This window comes from Pempheris klunzingeri, chromosome 4, assembly GCF_042242105.1.
Source record: "Pempheris klunzingeri isolate RE-2024b chromosome 4, fPemKlu1.hap1, whole genome shotgun sequence".
NCBI classification, from domain to species: Eukaryota; Metazoa; Chordata; class Actinopteri; order Acropomatiformes; family Pempheridae; genus Pempheris; species Pempheris klunzingeri.
The window spans coordinates 23,674,259-23,691,182 of NC_092015.1; positions in this window are offsets into that span (position 1 = coordinate 23,674,259).

Consider the following 16,924-nt stretch of genomic DNA (forward strand, 5'->3'; position numbering starts at 1 on the left):
TACCACATTAAAAGTGATCAATACCTGTTTTCCAACGGGTTTGGAGGCGGATCAGACCACAAAGAGGCAGTTTGGTGTTGGCTCCAAAAACGGAAATTTCCTTGACCCCGCGGTCAAGGTTTTTTCCAAATCCCCCCTCCTCCACTGTTTTGGCTGACAGCTGTTTGCTGGCCGATTTACCACATTAAAAGTGATCAATACCTGTTTTCCAACGGTTTTGGAGGCGGATCAGACCAAAAAGAAGCAGTTTGGTGTCGGCTCCAAAAATGGAAATTTCCTTGACCCCGCGGTCAAGGTTTTTTTCAAATCCCCCCTCCTCCACTGTTTTGGCTGACAGCTGTTTTGGCTGACAGCTGTTTGCTGGCCGATTTACCACATTAAAAGTGATCAATACCTGTTTTCCAACGGGTTTTGAGGCGGATCAGACCAAAAAGAGGCAGTTTGGTGTCGGCTCCAAAAACGGAAATTTCCTTGACCACGCGGTCAAGGTTTTTTTCAAATCCCCCCTCCTCCACTGTTTTGGCTGACAGCTGTTTTGGCTGACAGCTGTTTGCTGGCCGATTTACCACATTAAAAGTGATCAATACCTGTTTTCCAACGGGTTTTGAGGCGGATCAGACCAAAAAGAGGCAGTTTGGTGTCGGCTCAAAAAACGGAAATTTCCTTGACCACGAGGTCAAGGTTTTTTCCAAATCCCCCCTCCTCCACTGTTTTGGCTGACAGCTGTTTGCTGGCCGATTTACCACATTAAAAGTGATCAATACCTGTTTTCCAACGGGTTTGGAGGCGGATCAGACCAAAAAGAGGCAGTTTGGTGTCGGCTCCAAAAACGGAATTTTTTTTCAAATCCCCCCTCCTCCACTGTTTTGGCTGACAGCTGTTTTGGCTGACAGCTGTTTGCTGGCCGATTTACCACATTAAAAGTGATCAATACCTGTTTTCCAACGGGTTTGGAGGCGGATCAGACCAAAAAGAGGCAGTTTGGTGTCGGCTCCAAAAACGGAATTTTTTTTCAAATCCCCCCTCCTCCACTGTTTTGGCTGACAGCTGTTTGCTGGCCGATTTACCAAATTAAAAGTGATCAATACCTGTTTTCCAACGGGTTTGGAGGTGGATCAGACCAAAGAGAGGCAGTTTGGTGTCGGCTCCAAAAATGGAAATTTCCTTGACCCCGCGGTCAAGTTTTTTCCAAATCCCAGCTCCTCCACTGTTTTGGCTGACAGCTGTTTGCTGGCCGATTTACCTCATTAAAAGTGATCAATACCTGTTTTCCAACAGGTTTGGAGGCGGATCAGACCAATAAGAGGCAGTTTGATGTCGGCTCCAAAAATGGAAATTTCCTTGACCCCGCGGTCAAGGTTTTTTCCAAATCCCAGCTCCTCCACTGTTTTGGCTGACAGCTGTTTGCTGGCCGATTTACCACATTAAAAGTGATCAATACCTGTTTTCCAACGGGTTTTGAGGCGGATCAGACCAAAAAGAGGCAGTTTGGTGTCAGCTCCAAAAACGGAATTTTTTTTCAAATCCCCCCTCCTCCACTGTTTTGGCTGACAGCTGTTTTGGCTGACAGCTGTTTGCTGGCCGATTTACCACATTAAAAGTGACCAATACCTGTTTTCCAATGGGTTTGGAGGTGGATCAGACCAAAAAGAGGCAGTTTGGTGTCGGCTCCAAAAACGGAAATTTCCTTGACCCCGCGGTCAAGGTTTTTTCCAAATCCCCCCTCCTCCACTGTTTTGGCTGACAGCTGTTTGCTGGCTGATTTACCACATTAAAAGTGATCAATACCTGTTTTCCAACGGGTTTGGAGGCGGATCAGACCAAAAAGAGGCAGTTTGGTGTCGGCTCCAAAAATGGAAATTTCCTTGACCCCGCGGTCAAGGTTTTTTCCAAATCCCAGCTCCTCCACTGTTTTGGCTGACAGCTGTTTGCTGGCCGATTTACCACATTAAAAGTGATCAATACCTGTTTTCCAACGGGTTTGGAGGCGGATCAGACCAAAAAGAGGCAGTTTGGTGTCGGCTCCAAAAACGGAATTTTTTTTCAAATCCCCCCTCCTCCACTGTTTTGGCTGACAGCTGTTTTGGCTGACAGCTGTTTGCTGGCCGATTTACCACATTAAAAGTGATCAATACCTGTTTTCCAATGGGTTTGGAGGTGGATCAGACCAAAAAGAGGCAGTTTGGTGTCGACTCCAAAAACGGAAATTTCCTTGACCACACGGTCAAGGTTTTTTCCAAATCCCCCCTCCTCCACTGTTTTGGCTGACAGCTGTTTGCTGGCCGATTTACCACATTAAAAGTGATCAATACCTGTTTTCCAACGGGTTTTGAGGCGGATCAGACCAAAAAGAGGCAGTTTGGTGTCAGCTCCAAAAACGGAATTTTTTTTCAAATCCCCCCTCCTCCACTGTTTTGGCTGACAGCTGTTTTGGCTGACAGCTGTTTGCTGGCCGATTTACCACATTAAAAGTGATCAATTCCTGTTTTCCAACGGGTTTGGAGGCGGATCAGACCAAAAAGAGGCAGTTTGGTGTCGGCTCCAAAAATAGAAATATCCTTGACCCCGCGGTCAAGGTTTTTTCCAAATCCCCCCTCCTCCACTGTTTTGGCTGACAGCTGTTTGCTGGCCGATTTACCAAATTAAAAGTGATCAATACCTGTTTTCCAACGGGTTTGGAGGTGGATCAGACCAAAGAGAGGCAGTTTGGTGTCGGCTCCAAAAATGGAAATTTCCTTGACCCCGCGGTCAAGGTTTTTCCAAATCCCAGCTCCTCCACTGTTTTGGCTGACAGCTGTTTGCTGGCCGATTTACCTCATTAAAAGTGATCAATACCTGTTTTCCAACAGGTTTGGAGGCGGATCAGACCAATAAGAGGCAGTTTGGTGTCGGCTCCAAAAATGGAAATTTCCTTGACCCCGCGGTCAAGGTTTTTTCCAAATCCCAGCTCCTCCACTGTTTTGGCTGACAGCTGTTTGCTGGCCGATTTACCACATTAAAAGTGATCAATACCTGTTTTCCAACGGGTTTGGAGGCGGATCAGACCAAAAAGAGGCAGTTTGGTGTCAGCTCCAAAAACGGAATTTTTTTTCAAATCCCCCCTCCTCCACTGTTTTGGCTGACAGCTGTTTTGGCTGACAGCTGTTTGCTGGCCGATTTACCACATTAAAAGTGACCAATACCTGTTTTCCAATGGGTTTGGAGGTGGATCAGACCAAAAAGAGGCAATTTGGTGTCGGCTCCAAAAACGGAAATTTCCTTGACCCCGCGGTCAAGGTTTTTTCCAAATCCCCCCTCCTCCACTGTTTTGGCTGACAGCTGTTTGCTGGCTGATTTACCACATTAAAAGTGATCAATTCCTGTTTTCCAACGGGTTTGGAGGTGGATCAGACCAAAAAGAGGCAGTTTGGTGTCTGCTCCAAAAATAGAAATATCCTTGACCCCGCGGTCAAGGTTTTTTCAAATCCCCCCTCCTCCACTGTTTTGGCTGACAGCTGTTTGCTGGCCGATTTACCACATTAAAAGTGATCAATACCTGTTTTCCAACGGTTTTGGAGGCGGATGAGACCAAAAAGAGGCAGTTTGGTGTCGGCTCCAAAAATGGAAATTTCCTTGACCCCGCGGTCAAGGTTTTTTTCAAATCCCCCCTCCTCCACTGTTTTGGCTGACAGCTGTTTTGGCTGACAGCTGTTTGCTGGCCGATTTACCACATTAAAAGTGATCAATACCTGTTTTCCAACGGGTTTTGAGGCGGATCAGACCAAAAAGAGGCAGTTTGGTGTCAGCTCCAAAAACGGAATTTTTTTTCAAATCCCCCCTCCTCCACTGTTTTGGCTGACAGCTGTTTTGGCTGACAGCTGTTTGCTGGCCGATTTACCACATTAAAAGTGATCAATTCCTGTTTTCCAACGGGTTTGGAGGCGGATCAGACCAAAAAGAGGCAGTTTGGTGTCGGCTCCAAAAATAGAAATATCCTTGACCCCGCGGTCAAGGTTTTTTCCAAATCCCCCCTCCTCCACTGTTTTGGCTGACAGCTGTTTGCTGGCCGATTTACCAAATTAAAAGTGATCAATACCTGTTTTCCAACGGGTTTGGAGGTGGATCAGACCAAAGAGAGGCAGTTTGGTGTCGGCTCCAAAAATGGAAATTTCCTTGACCCCGCGGTCAAGGTTTTTCCAAATCCCAGCTCCTCCACTGTTTTGGCTGACAGCTGTTTGCTGGCCGATTTACCTCATTAAAAGTGATCAATACCTGTTTTCCAACAGGTTTGGAGGCGGATCAGACCAATAAGAGGCAGTTTGGTGTCGGCTCCAAAAATGGAAATTTCCTTGACCCCGCGGTCAAGGTTTTTTCCAAATCCCAGCTCCTCCACTGTTTTGGCTGACAGCTGTTTGCTGGCCGATTTACCACATTAAAAGTGATCAATACCTGTTTTCCAACGGGTTTGGAGGCGGATCAGACCAAAAAGAGGCAGTTTGGTGTCAGCTCCAAAAACGGAATTTTTTTTCAAATCCCCCCTCCTCCACTGTTTTGGCTGACAGCTGTTTTGGCTGACAGCTGTTTGCTGGCCGATTTACCACATTAAAAGTGACCAATACCTGTTTTCCAATGGGTTTGGAGGTGGATCAGACCAAAAAGAGGCAATTTGGTGTCGGCTCCAAAAACGGAAATTTCCTTGACCCCGCGGTCAAGGTTTTTTCCAAATCCCCCCTCCTCCACTGTTTTGGCTGACAGCTGTTTGCTGGCTGATTTACCACATTAAAAGTGATCAATTCCTGTTTTCCAACGGGTTTGGAGGTGGATCAGACCAAAAAGAGGCAGTTTGGTGTCTGCTCCAAAAATAGAAATATCCTTGACCCCGCGGTCAAGGTTTTTTCAAATCCCCCCTCCTCCACTGTTTTGGCTGACAGCTGTTTGCTGGCCGATTTACCACATTAAAAGTGATCAATACCTGTTTTCCAACGGTTTTGGAGGCGGATGAGACCAAAAAGAGGCAGTTTGGTGTCGGCTCCAAAAATGGAAATTTCCTTGACCCCGCGGTCAAGGTTTTTTTCAAATCCCCCCTCCTCCACTGTTTTGGCTGACAGCTGTTTTGGCTGACAGCTGTTTGCTGGCCGATTTACCACATTAAAAGTGATCAATACCTGTTTTCCAACGGGTTTTAAAGCGGATCAGACCACAAAGAGGCAGTTTGGTGTCGGCTCAAAAAACGGAAATTTCCTTGACCACAAGGTCAAGGTTTTTTCCAAATCCCCCCTCCTCCACTGTTTTGGCTGACAGCTGTTTGCTGGCCGATTTACCACATTAAAAGTGATCAATACCTGTTTTCCAACGGGTTTGGAGGCGGATCAGACCAAAAAGAGGCAGTTTGGTGTCGGCTCCAAAAACGGAAATTTCCTTGACCCCGCGGTCAAGGTTTTTTTCAAATCCCCCCTCCTCCACTGTTTTGGCTGACAGCTGTTTTGGCTGACAGCTGTTTGCTGGCCGATTTACCACATTAAAAGTGATCAATACCTGTTTTCCAACGGGTTTGGAGGCGGATCAGACCAAAAAGAGGCAGTTTGGTGTCGGCTCCAAAAACGGAAATTTCCTTGACCCCGCGGTCAAGGTTTTTTCCAAATCCCCCCTCCTCCACTGTTTTGGCTGACAGCTGTTTTGGCTGATTTACCACATTAAAAGTGATCAATTCCTGTTTTCAACGGGTTTGGAGGTGGATCAGACCAAAAAGAGGCAGTTTGGTGTCGGCTCCAAAAATGGAAATATCCTTGACCCCGCGGTCAAGGTTTTTTCAAATCCCCCCTCCTCCACTGTTTTGGCTGACAGCTGTTTGCTGGCCGATTTACCACATTAAAAGTGATCAATACCTGTTTTCCAACGGGTTTGGAGGCGGATCAGACCAAAAAGAGGCAGTTTGGTGTCGGCTCCAAAAACGGAATTTTTTTTCAAATCCCCCCTCCTCCACTGTTTTGGCTGACAGCTGTTTTGGCTGACAGCTGTTTGCTGGCCGATTTACCAAATTAAAAGTGATCAATACCTGTTTTCCAACGGGTTTGGAGGTGGATCAGACCAAAAAGAGGCAGTTTGGTGTCGGCTCAAAAAACGGAAATTTCCTTGACCACGAGGTCAAGGTTTTTTCCAAATCCCCCCTCCTCCACTGTTTTGGCTGACAGCTGTTTGCTGGCCGATTTACCACATTAAAAGTGATCAATACCTGTTTTCCAACGGGTTTGGAGGCGGATCAGACCAAAAAGAGGCAGTTTGGTGTCGGCTCCAAAAACGGAATTTTTTTTCAAATCCCCCCTCCTCCACTGTTTTGGCTGACAGCTGTTTTGGCTGACAGCTGTTTGCTGGCCGATTTACCACATTAAAAGTGATCAATACCTGTTTTCCAATGGGTTTGGAGGTGGATCAGACCAAAAAGAGGCAGTTTGGTATCGACTCCAAAAATGGAAATTTCCTTGACCCCCCGGTCAAGGTTTTTTTCAAATCCCCCCTCCTCCACTGTTTTGGCTGACAGCTGTTTTGGCTGACAGCTGTTTGCTGGCCGATTTACCACGTTAAAAGTGATCAATACCTGTTTTCCAACGGGTTTGGAGGCGGATCAGACCAATAAGAGACAGTTTGGTGTCGGCTCCAAAAATGGAAATTTCCTTGACCACGAGGTCAAGGTTTTTTCCAAATCCCCCCTCCTCCACTGTTTTGGCTGACAGCTGTTTGCTGGCCGATTTACCACATTAAAAGTGATCAATACCTGTTTTCCAACGGTTTTGGAGGCGGATCAGACCAAAAAGAGGCAGTTTGGTGTCGGCTCCAAAAATGGAAATTTCCTTGACCCCGCGGTCAAGGTTTTTTTCAAATCCCCCCTCCTCCACTGTTTTGGCTGACAGCTGTTTGCTGGCCGATTTACCACATTAAAAGTGATCAATACCTGTCTTCCAACGGGTTTGGAGGCGGATCAGACCAAAAAGAGGCAGTTTGGTGTCGGCTCCAAAAACGGAAATTTCCTTGACCACGAGGTCAAGGTTTTTTTCAAATCCCCCCTCCTCCACTGTTTTGGCTGACAGCTGTTTGCTGGCCGATTTACCACATTAAAAGTGATCAATACCTGTTTTCCAACGGGTTTGGAGGCGGATGAGACCAAAAAGAGGCAGTTTGGTGTCGGCTCCAAAAATGGAAATTTCCTTGACCCCGCGGTCAAGGTTTTTTTCAAATCCCCCCTCCTCCACTGTTTTGGCTGACAGCTGTTTTGGCTGACAGCTGTTTGCTGGCCGATTTACCACATTAAAAGTGATCAATACCTGTTTTCCAACGGGTTTTAAAGCGGATCAGACCAAAAAGAGGCAGTTTGGTGTCGGCTCAAAAAACGGAAATTTCCTTGACCACAAGGTCAAGGTTTTTTCCAAATCCCCCCTCCTCCACTGTTTTGGCTGACAGCTGTTTTCTGGCCGATTTACCACATTAAAAGTGATCAATACCTGTTTTCCAACGGGTTTGGAGGCGGATCAGACCAAAAAGAGGCAGTTTGGTGTCGGCTCCAAAAACGGAAATTTCCTTGACCCCGCGGTCAAGGTTTTTTTCAAATCCCCCCTCCTCCACTGTTTTGGCTGACAGCTGTTTTGGCTGACAGCTGTTTGCTGGCCGATTTACCACATTAAAAGTGATCAATACCTGTTTTCCAACGGGTTTGGAGACGGATCAGACCAAAAAGAGGCAGTTTGGTGTCGGCTCCAAAAACGGAAATTTCCTTGACCCCGCGGTCAAGGTTTTTTCCAAGTCACCCCTCCTCCACTGTTTTGGCTGACAGCTGTTTTGGCTGATTTACCACATTAAAAGTGATCAATTCCTGTTTTCAACGGGTTTGGAGGTGGATCAGACCAAAAAGAGGCAGTTTGGTGTCGGCTCCAAAAATGGAAATATCCTTGACCCCGCGGTCAAGGTTTTTTCAAATCCCCCCTCCTCCACTGTTTTGGCTGACAGCTGTTTGCTGGCCGATTTACCACATTAAAAGTGATCAATACCTGTTTTCCAACGGGTTTGGAGGCGGATCAGACCAAAAAGAGGCAGTTTGGTGTCGGCTCCAAAAACGGAATTTTTTTTCAAATCCCCCCTCCTCCACTGTTTTGGCTGACAGCTGTTTTGGCTGACAGCTGTTTGCTGGCCGATTTACCAAATTAAAAGTGATCAATACCTGTTTTCCAACGGGTTTGGAGGTGGATCAGACCAAAAAGAGGCAGTTTGGTGTCGGCTCAAAAAACGGAAATTTCCTTGACCACGAGGTCAAGGTTTTTTCCAAATCCCCCCTCCTCCACTGTTTTGGCTGACAGCTGTTTGCTGGCCGATGTACCACATTAAAAGTGATCAATACCTGTTTTCCAACGGGTTTGGAGGCGGATCAGACCAAAAAGAGGCAGTTTGGTGTCGGCTCCAAAAACGGAATTTTTTTTCAAATCCCCCCTCCTCCACTGTTTTGGCTGACAGCTGTTTTGGCTGACAGCTGTTTGCTGGCCGATTTACCACATTAAAAGTGATCAATACCTGTTTTCCAATGGGTTTGGAGGTGGATCAGACCAAAAAGAGGCAGTTTGGTATCGACTCCAAAAATGGAAATTTCCTTGACCCCCCGGTCAAGGTTTTTTTCAAATCCCCCCTCCTCCACTGTTTTGGCTGACAGCTGTTTTGGCTGACAGCTGTTTGCTGGCCGATTTACCACATTAAAAGTGATCAATACCTTTTTTCCAACGGGTTTGGAGGCGGATCAGACCAATAAGAGACAGTTTGGTGTCGGCTCCAAAAATGGAAATTTCCTTGACCACGAGGTCAAGGTTTTTTCCAAATCCCCCCTCCTCCACTGTTTTGGCTGACAGCTGTTTGCTGGCCGATTTACCACATTAAAAGTGATCAATACCTGTTTTCCAACGGGTTTGGAGGCGGATCAGACCAAAAAGAGGCAGTTTGGTGTCGGCTCCAAAAACGGAATTTTTTTTCAAATCCCCCCTCCTCCACTGTTTTGGCTGACAGCTGTTTTGGCTGACAGCTGTTTGCTGGCCGATTTACCACATTAAAAGTGATCAATACCTGTTTTCCAATGGGTTTGGAGGTGGATCAGACCAAAAAGAGGCAGTTTGGTATCGACTCCAAAAATGGAAATTTCCTTGACCCCCCGGTCAAGGTTTTTTTCAAATCCCCCCTCCTCCACTGTTTTGGCTGACAGCTGTTTTGGCTGACAGCTGTTTGCTGGCCGATTTACCACATTAAAAGTGATCAATACCTTTTTTCCAACGGGTTTGGAGGCGGATCAGACCAATAAGAGACAGTTTGGTGTCGGCTCCAAAAATGGAAATTTCCTTGACCACGAGGTCAAGGTTTTTTCCAAATCCCCCCTCCTCCACTGTTTTGGCTGACAGCTGTTTGCTGGCCGATTTACCACATTAAAAGTGATCAATACCTGTTTTCCAACGGGTTTGGAGGCGGATCAGACCACAAAGAGGCAGTTTGGTGTTGGCTCCAAAAACGGAAATTTCCTTGACCCCGCGGTCAAGGTTTTTTCCAAATCCCCCCTCCTCCACTGTTTTGGCTGACAGCTGTTTGCTGGCCGATTTACCACATTAAAAGTGATCAATACCTGTTTTCCAACGGTTTTGGAGGCGGATCAGACCAAAAAGAGGCAGTTTGGTGTCGGCTCAAAAAACGGAAATTTCCTTGACCCCGCGGTCAAGGTTTTTTCAAAATCCCCCCTCCTCCACTGTTTTGGCTGACAGCTGTTTGCTGGCCGATTTACCACATTAAAAGTGATCAATACCTGTTTTCCAACGGTTTTGGAGGCGGATCAGACCAAAAAGAGGCAGTTTGGTGTCGGCTCCAAAAATGGAAATTTCCTTGACCCCGCGGTCAAGGTTTTTTTCAAATCCCCCCTCCTCCACTGTTTTGGCTGACAGCTGTTTTGGCTGACAGCTGTTTGCTGGCCGATTTACCACATTAAAAGTGATCAATACCTGTTTTCCAACGGGTTTTGAGGCGGATCAGACCAAAAAGAGGCAGTTTGGTGTCGGCTCCAAAAACGGAAATTTCCTTGACCACGCGGTCAAGGTTTTTTTCAAATCCCCCCTCCTCCACTGTTTTGGCTGACAGCTGTTTTGGCTGACAGCTGTTTGCTGGCCGATTTACCACATTAAAAGTGATCAATACCTGTTTTCCAACGGGTTTGGAGGCGGATCAGACCAAAAAGAGGCAGTTTGGTGTCGGCTCCAAAAACGGAAATTTCCTTGACCCCGCGGTCAAGGTTTTTTCCAAATCCCCCTTCCTCCACTGTTTTGGCTGACAGCTGTTTTGGCTGATTTACCACATTAAAAGTGATCAATTCCTGTTTTCAACGGGTTTGGAGGTGGATCAGACCAAAAAGAGGCAGTTTGGTGTCGGCTCCAAAAATGGAAATATCCTTGACCCCGCGGTCAAGGTTTTTTCAAATCCCCCCTCCTCCACTGTTTTGGCTGACAGCTGTTTGCTGGCCGATTTACCACGTTAAAAGTGATCAATACCTGTTTTCCAACGGGTTTGGAGGCGGATCAGACCAAAAAGAGGCAGTTTGGTGTCGGCTCCAAAAATGGAAATTTCCTTGACCCCGCGGTCAAGGTTTTTTTCAAATCCCCCCTCCTCCACTGTTTTGGCTGACAGCTGTTTGCTGGCCGATTTACCACATTAAAAGTGATCAATACCTGTTTTCCAACGGGTTTGGAGGCGGATCAGACCAAAAAGAGGCAGTTTGGTGTCGGCTCCAAAAACGGAATTTTTTTTCAAATCCCCCCTCCTCCACTGTTTTGGCTGACAGCTGTTTTGGCTGACAGCTGTTTGCTGGCCGATTTACCACATTAAAAGTGATCAATACCTGTTTTCCAATGGGTTTGGAGGTGGATCAGACCAAAAAGAGGCAGTTTGGTATCGACTCCAAAAATGGAAATTTCCTTGACCCCCCGGTCAAGGTTTTTTTCAAATCCCCCCTCCTCCACTGTTTTGGCTGACAGCTGTTTTGGCTGACAGCTGTTTGCTGGCCGATTTACCACATTAAAAGTGATCAATACCTGTTTTCCAACGGGTTTGGAGGCGGATCAGACCAATAAGAGACAGTTTGGTGTCGGCTCCAAAAATGGAAATTTCCTTGACCACGAGGTCAAGGTTTTTTCCAAATCCCCCCTCCTCCACTGTTTTGGCTGACAGCTGTTTGCTGGCCGATTTACCACATTAAAAGTGATCAATACCTGTTTTCCAACGGTTTTGGAGGCGGATCAGACCAAAAAGAGGCAGTTTGGTGTCGGCTCCAAAAATGGAAATTTCCTTGACCCCGCGGTCAAGGTTTTTTTCAAATCCCCCCTCCTCCACTGTTTTGGCTGACAGCTGTTTGCTGGCCGATTTACCACATTAAAAGTGATCAATACCTGTTTTCCAACGGGTTTGGAGGCGGATCAGACCAAAAAGAGGCAGTTTGGTGTCGGCTCCAAAAACGGAAATTTCCTTGACCACGAGGTCAAGGTTTTTTTCAAATCCCCCCTCCTCCACTGTTTTGGCTGACAGCTGTTTGCTGGCCGATTTACCACATTAAAAGTGATCAATACCTGTTTTCCAACGGGTTTGGAGGCGGATCAGACCAAAAAGAGGCAGTTTGGTGTCGGCTCCAAAAATGGAAATTTCCTTGACCCCGCGGTCAAGGTTTTTTTCAAATCCCCCCTCCTCCACTGTTTTGGCTGACAGCTGTTTTGGCTGACAGCTGTTTGCTGGCCGATTTACCACATTAAAAGTGATCAATACCTGTTTTCCAACGGGTTTTAAAGCGGATCAGACCAAAAAGAGGCAGTTTGGTGTCGGCTCAAAAAACGGAAATTTCCTTGACCACAAGGTCAAGGTTTTTTCCAAATCCCCCCTCCTCCACTGTTTTGGCTGACAGCTGTTTTCTGGCCGATTTACCACATTAAAAGTGATCAATACCTGTTTTCCAACGGGTTTGGAGGCGGATCAGACCAAAAAGAGGCAGTTTGGTGTCGGCTCCAAAAACGGAAATTTCCTTGACCCCGCGGTCAAGGTTTTTTTCAAATCCCCCCTCCTCCACTGTTTTGGCTGACAGCTGTTTGCTGGCCGATTTACCACATTAAAAGTGATCAATACCTGTTTTCCAACGGGTTTGGAGACGGATCAGACCAAAAAGAGGCAGTTTGGTGTCGGCTCCAAAAACGGAAATTTCCTTGACCCCGCGGTCAAGGTTTTTTCCAAGTCACCCCTCCTCCACTGTTTTGGCTGACAGCTGTTTTGGCTGATTTACCACATTAAAAGTGATCAATTCCTGTTTTCAACGGGTTTGGAGGTGGATCAGACCAAAAAGAGGCAGTTTGGTGTCGGCTCCAAAAATGGAAATATCCTTGACCCCGCGGTCAAGGTTTTTTCAAATCCCCCCTCCTCCACTGTTTTGGCTGACAGCTGTTTGCTGGCCGATTTACCACATTAAAAGTGATCAATACCTGTTTTCCAACGGTTTTGGAGGCGGATGAGACCAAAAAGAGGCAGTTTGGTGTCGGCTCCAAAAATGGAAATTTCCTTGACCCCGCGGTCAAGGTTTTTTTCAAATCCCCCCTCCTCCACTGTTTTGGCTGACAGCTGTTTTGGCTGACAGCTGTTTGCTGGCCGATTTACCACATTAAAAGTGATCAATACCTGTTTTCCAACGGGTTTTAAAGCGGATCAGACCAAAAAGAGGCAGTTTGGTGTCGGCTCAAAAAACAGAAATTTCCTTGACCACAAGGTCAAGGTTTTTTCCAAATCCCCCCTCCTCCACTGTTTTGGCTGACAGCTGTTTGCTGGCCGATTTACCACATTAAAAGTGATCAATACCTGTTTTCCAACGGGTTTGGAGGCGGATCAGACCAAAAAGAGGCAGTTTGGTGTCGGCTCCAAAAACGGAAATTTCCTTGACCCCGCGGTCAAGGTTTTTTTCAAATCCCCCCTCCTCCACTGTTTTGGCTGACAGCTGTTTTGGCTGACAGCTGTTTGCTGGCCGATTTACCACATTAAAAGTGATCAATACCTGTTTTCCAACGGGTTTGGAGGCGGATCAGACCAAAAAGAGGCAGTTTGGTGTCGGCTCCAAAAACGGAAATTTCCTTGACCCCGCGGTCAAGGTTTTTTCCAAATCCCCCCTCCTCCACTGTTTTGGCTGACAGCTGTTTTGGCTGATTTACCACATTAAAAGTGATCAATTCCTGTTTTCAACGGGTTTGGAGGTGGATCAGACCAAAAAGAGGCAGTTTGGTGTCGGCTCCAAAAATGGAAATATCCTTGACCCCGCGGTCAAGGTTTTTTCAAATCCCCCCTCCTCCACTGTTTTGGCTGACAGCTGTTTTGGCTGACAGCTGTTTGCTGGCCGATTTACCAAATTAAAAGTGATCAATACCTGTTTTCCAACGGGTTTGGAGGTGGATCAGACCAAAAAGAGGCAGTTTGGTGTCGGCTCAAAAAACGGAAATTTCCTTGACCACGAGGTCAAGGTTTTTTCCAAATCCCCCCTCCTCCACTGTTTTGGCTGACAGCTGTTTGCTGGCCGATGTACCACATTAAAAGTGATCAATACCTGTTTTCCAACGGGTTTGGAGGCGGATCAGACCAAAAAGAGGCAGTTTGGTGTCGGCTCCAAAAACGGAATTTTTTTTCAAATCCCCCCTCCTCCACTGTTTTGGCTGACAGCTGTTTTGGCTGACAGCTGTTTGCTGGCCGATTTACCACATTAAAAGTGATCAATACCTGTTTTCCAATGGGTTTGGAGGTGGATCAGACCAAAAAGAGGCAGTTTGGTATCGACTCCAAAAATGGAAATTTCCTTGACCCCCCGGTCAAGGTTTTTTTCAAATCCCCCCTCCTCCACTGTTTTGGCTGACAGCTGTTTTGGCTGACAGCTGTTTGCTGGCCGATTTACCACATTAAAAGTGATCAATACCTGTTTTCCAACGGGTTTGGAGGCGGATCAGACCAATAAGAGACAGTTTGGTGTCGGCTCCAAAAATGGAAATTTCCTTGACCACGAGGTCAAGGTTTTTTCCAAATCCCCCCTCCTCCACTGTTTTGGCTGACAGCTGTTTGCTGGCCGATTTACCACATTAAAAGTGATCAATACCTGTTTTCCAACGGTTTTGGAGGCGGATCAGACCAAAAAGAGGCAGTTTGGTGTCGGCTCCAAAAATGGAAATTTCCTTGACCCCGCGGTCAAGGTTTTTTTCAAATCCCCCCTCCTCCACTGTTTTGGCGGACAGCTGTTTGCTGGCCGATTTACCACATTAAAAGTGATCAATACCTGTTTTCCAACGGGTTTGGAGGCGGATCAGACCACAAAGAGGCAGTTTGGTGTTGGCTCCAAAAACGGAAATTTCCTTGACCCCGCGGTCAAGGTTTTTTCCAAATCCCCCCTCCTCCACTGTTTTGGCTGACAGCTGTTTGCTGGCCGATTTACCACATTAAAAGTGATCAATACCTGTTTTCCAACGGTTTTGGAGGCGGATCAGACCAAAAAGAGGCAGTTTGGTGTCGGCTCAAAAAACGGAAATTTCCTTGACCCCGCGGTCAAGGTTTTTTCAAAATCCCCCCTCCTCCACTGTTTTGGCTGACAGCTGTTTGCTGGCCGATTTACCACATTAAAAGTGATCAATACCTGTTTTCCAACGGTTTTGGAGGCGGATCAGACCAAAAAGAGGCAGTTTGGTGTCGGCTCCAAAAATGGAAATTTCCTTGACCCCGCGGTCAAGGTTTTTTTCAAATCCCCCCTCCTCCACTGTTTTGGCTGACAGCTGTTTTGGCTGACAGCTGTTTGCTGGCCGATTTACCACATTAAAAGTGATCAATACCTGTTTTCCAACGGGTTTTGAGGCGGATCAGACCAAAAAGAGGCAGTTTGGTGTCGGCTCCAAAAACGGAAATTTCCTTGACCACGCGGTCAAGGTTTTTTTCAAATCCCCCCTCCTCCACTGTTTTGGCTGACAGCTGTTTTGGCTGACAGCTGTTTGCTGGCCGATTTACCACATTAAAAGTGATCAATACCTGTTTTCCAACGGGTTTTGAGGCGGATCAGACCAAAAAGAGGCAGTTTGGTGTCGGCTCAAAAAACGGAAATTTCCTTGACCACGAGGTCAAGGTTTTTTCCAAATCCCCCCTCCTCCACTGTTTTGGCTGACAGCTGTTTGCTGGCCGATTTACCACATTAAAAGTGATCAATACCTGTTTTCCAACGGGTTTGGAGGCGGATCAGACCAAAAAGAGGCAGTTTGGTGTCGGCTCCAAAAACGGAATTTTTTTTCAAATCCCCCCTCCTCCACTGTTTTGGCTGACAGCTGTTTGCTGGCCGATTTACCACATTAAAAGTGATCAATACCTGTTTTCCAATGGGTTTGGAGGTGGATCAGACCAAAAAGAGGCAGTTTGGTATCGACTCCAAAAATGGAAATTTCCTTGACCCCCCGGTCAAGGTTTTTTTCAAATCCCCCCTCCTCCACTGTTTTGGCTGACAGCTGTTTTGGCTGACAGCTGTTTGCTGGCCGATTTACCACATTAAAAGTGATCAATACCTGTTTTCCAACGGGTTTGGAGGCGGATCAGACCAATAAGAGACAGTTTGGTGTCGGCTCCAAAAATGGAAATTTCCTTGACCACGAGGTCAAGGTTTTTTCCAAATCCCCCCTCCTCCACTGTTTTGGCTGACAGCTGTTTGCTGGCCGATTTACCACATTAAAAGTGATCAATACCTGTTTTCCAATGGTTTTGGAGGCGGATCAGACCAAAAAGAGGCAGTTTGGTGTCGGCTCCAAAAATGGAAATTTCCTTGACCCCGCGGTCAAGGTTTTTTTCAAATCCCCCCTCCTCCACTGCTTTGGCTGACAGCTGTTTGCTGGCCGATTTACCACATTAAAAGTGATCAATACCTGTTTTCCAACGGGTTTGGAGGCGGATCAGACCACAAAGAGGCAGTTTGGTGTTGGCTCCAAAAACGGAAATTTCCTTGACCCCGCGGTCAAGGTTTTTTCCAAATCCCCCCTCCTCCACTGTTTTGGCTGACAGCTGTTTTGGCTGACAGCTGTTTGCTGGCCGATTTACCACATTAAAAGTGATCAATACCTGTTTTCCAACGGGTTTGGAGGCGGATCAGACCAAAAAGAGGCAGTTTGGTGTCGGCTCCAAAAACGGAAATTTCCTTGACCCCGCGGTCAAGGTTTTTTCCAAATCCCCCTTCCTCCACTGTTTTGGCTGACAGCTGTTTTGGCTGATTTACCACATTAAAAGTGATCAATTCCTGTTTTCAACGGGTTTGGAGGTGGATCAGACCAAAAAGAGGCAGTTTGGTGTCGGCTCCAAAAATGGAAATATCCTTGACCCCGCGGTCAAGGTTTTTTCAAATCCCCCCTCCTCCACTGTTTTGGCTGACAGCTGTTTGCTGGCCGATTTACCACGTTAAAAGTGATCAATACCTGTTTTCCAACGGGTTTGGAGGCGGATCAGACCAAAAAGAGGCAGTTTGGTGTCGGCTCCAAAAATGGAAATTTCCTTGACCCCGCGGTCAAGGTTTTTTTCAAATCCCCCCTCCTCCACTGTTTTGGCTGACAGCTGTTTGCTGGCCGATTTACCACATTAAAAGTGATCAATACCTGTTTTCCAACGGGTTTGGAGGCGGATCAGACCAAAAAGAGGCAGTTTGGTGTCGGCTCCAAAAACGGAATTTTTTTTCAAATCCCCCCTCCTCCACTGTTTTGGCTGACAGCTGTTTTGGCTGACAGCTGTTTGCTGGCCGATTTACCACATTAAAAGTGATCAATACCTGTTTTCCAATGGGTTTGGAGGTGGATCAGACCAAAAAGAGGCAGTTTGGTATCGACTCCAAAAATGGAAATTTCCTTGACCCCCCGGT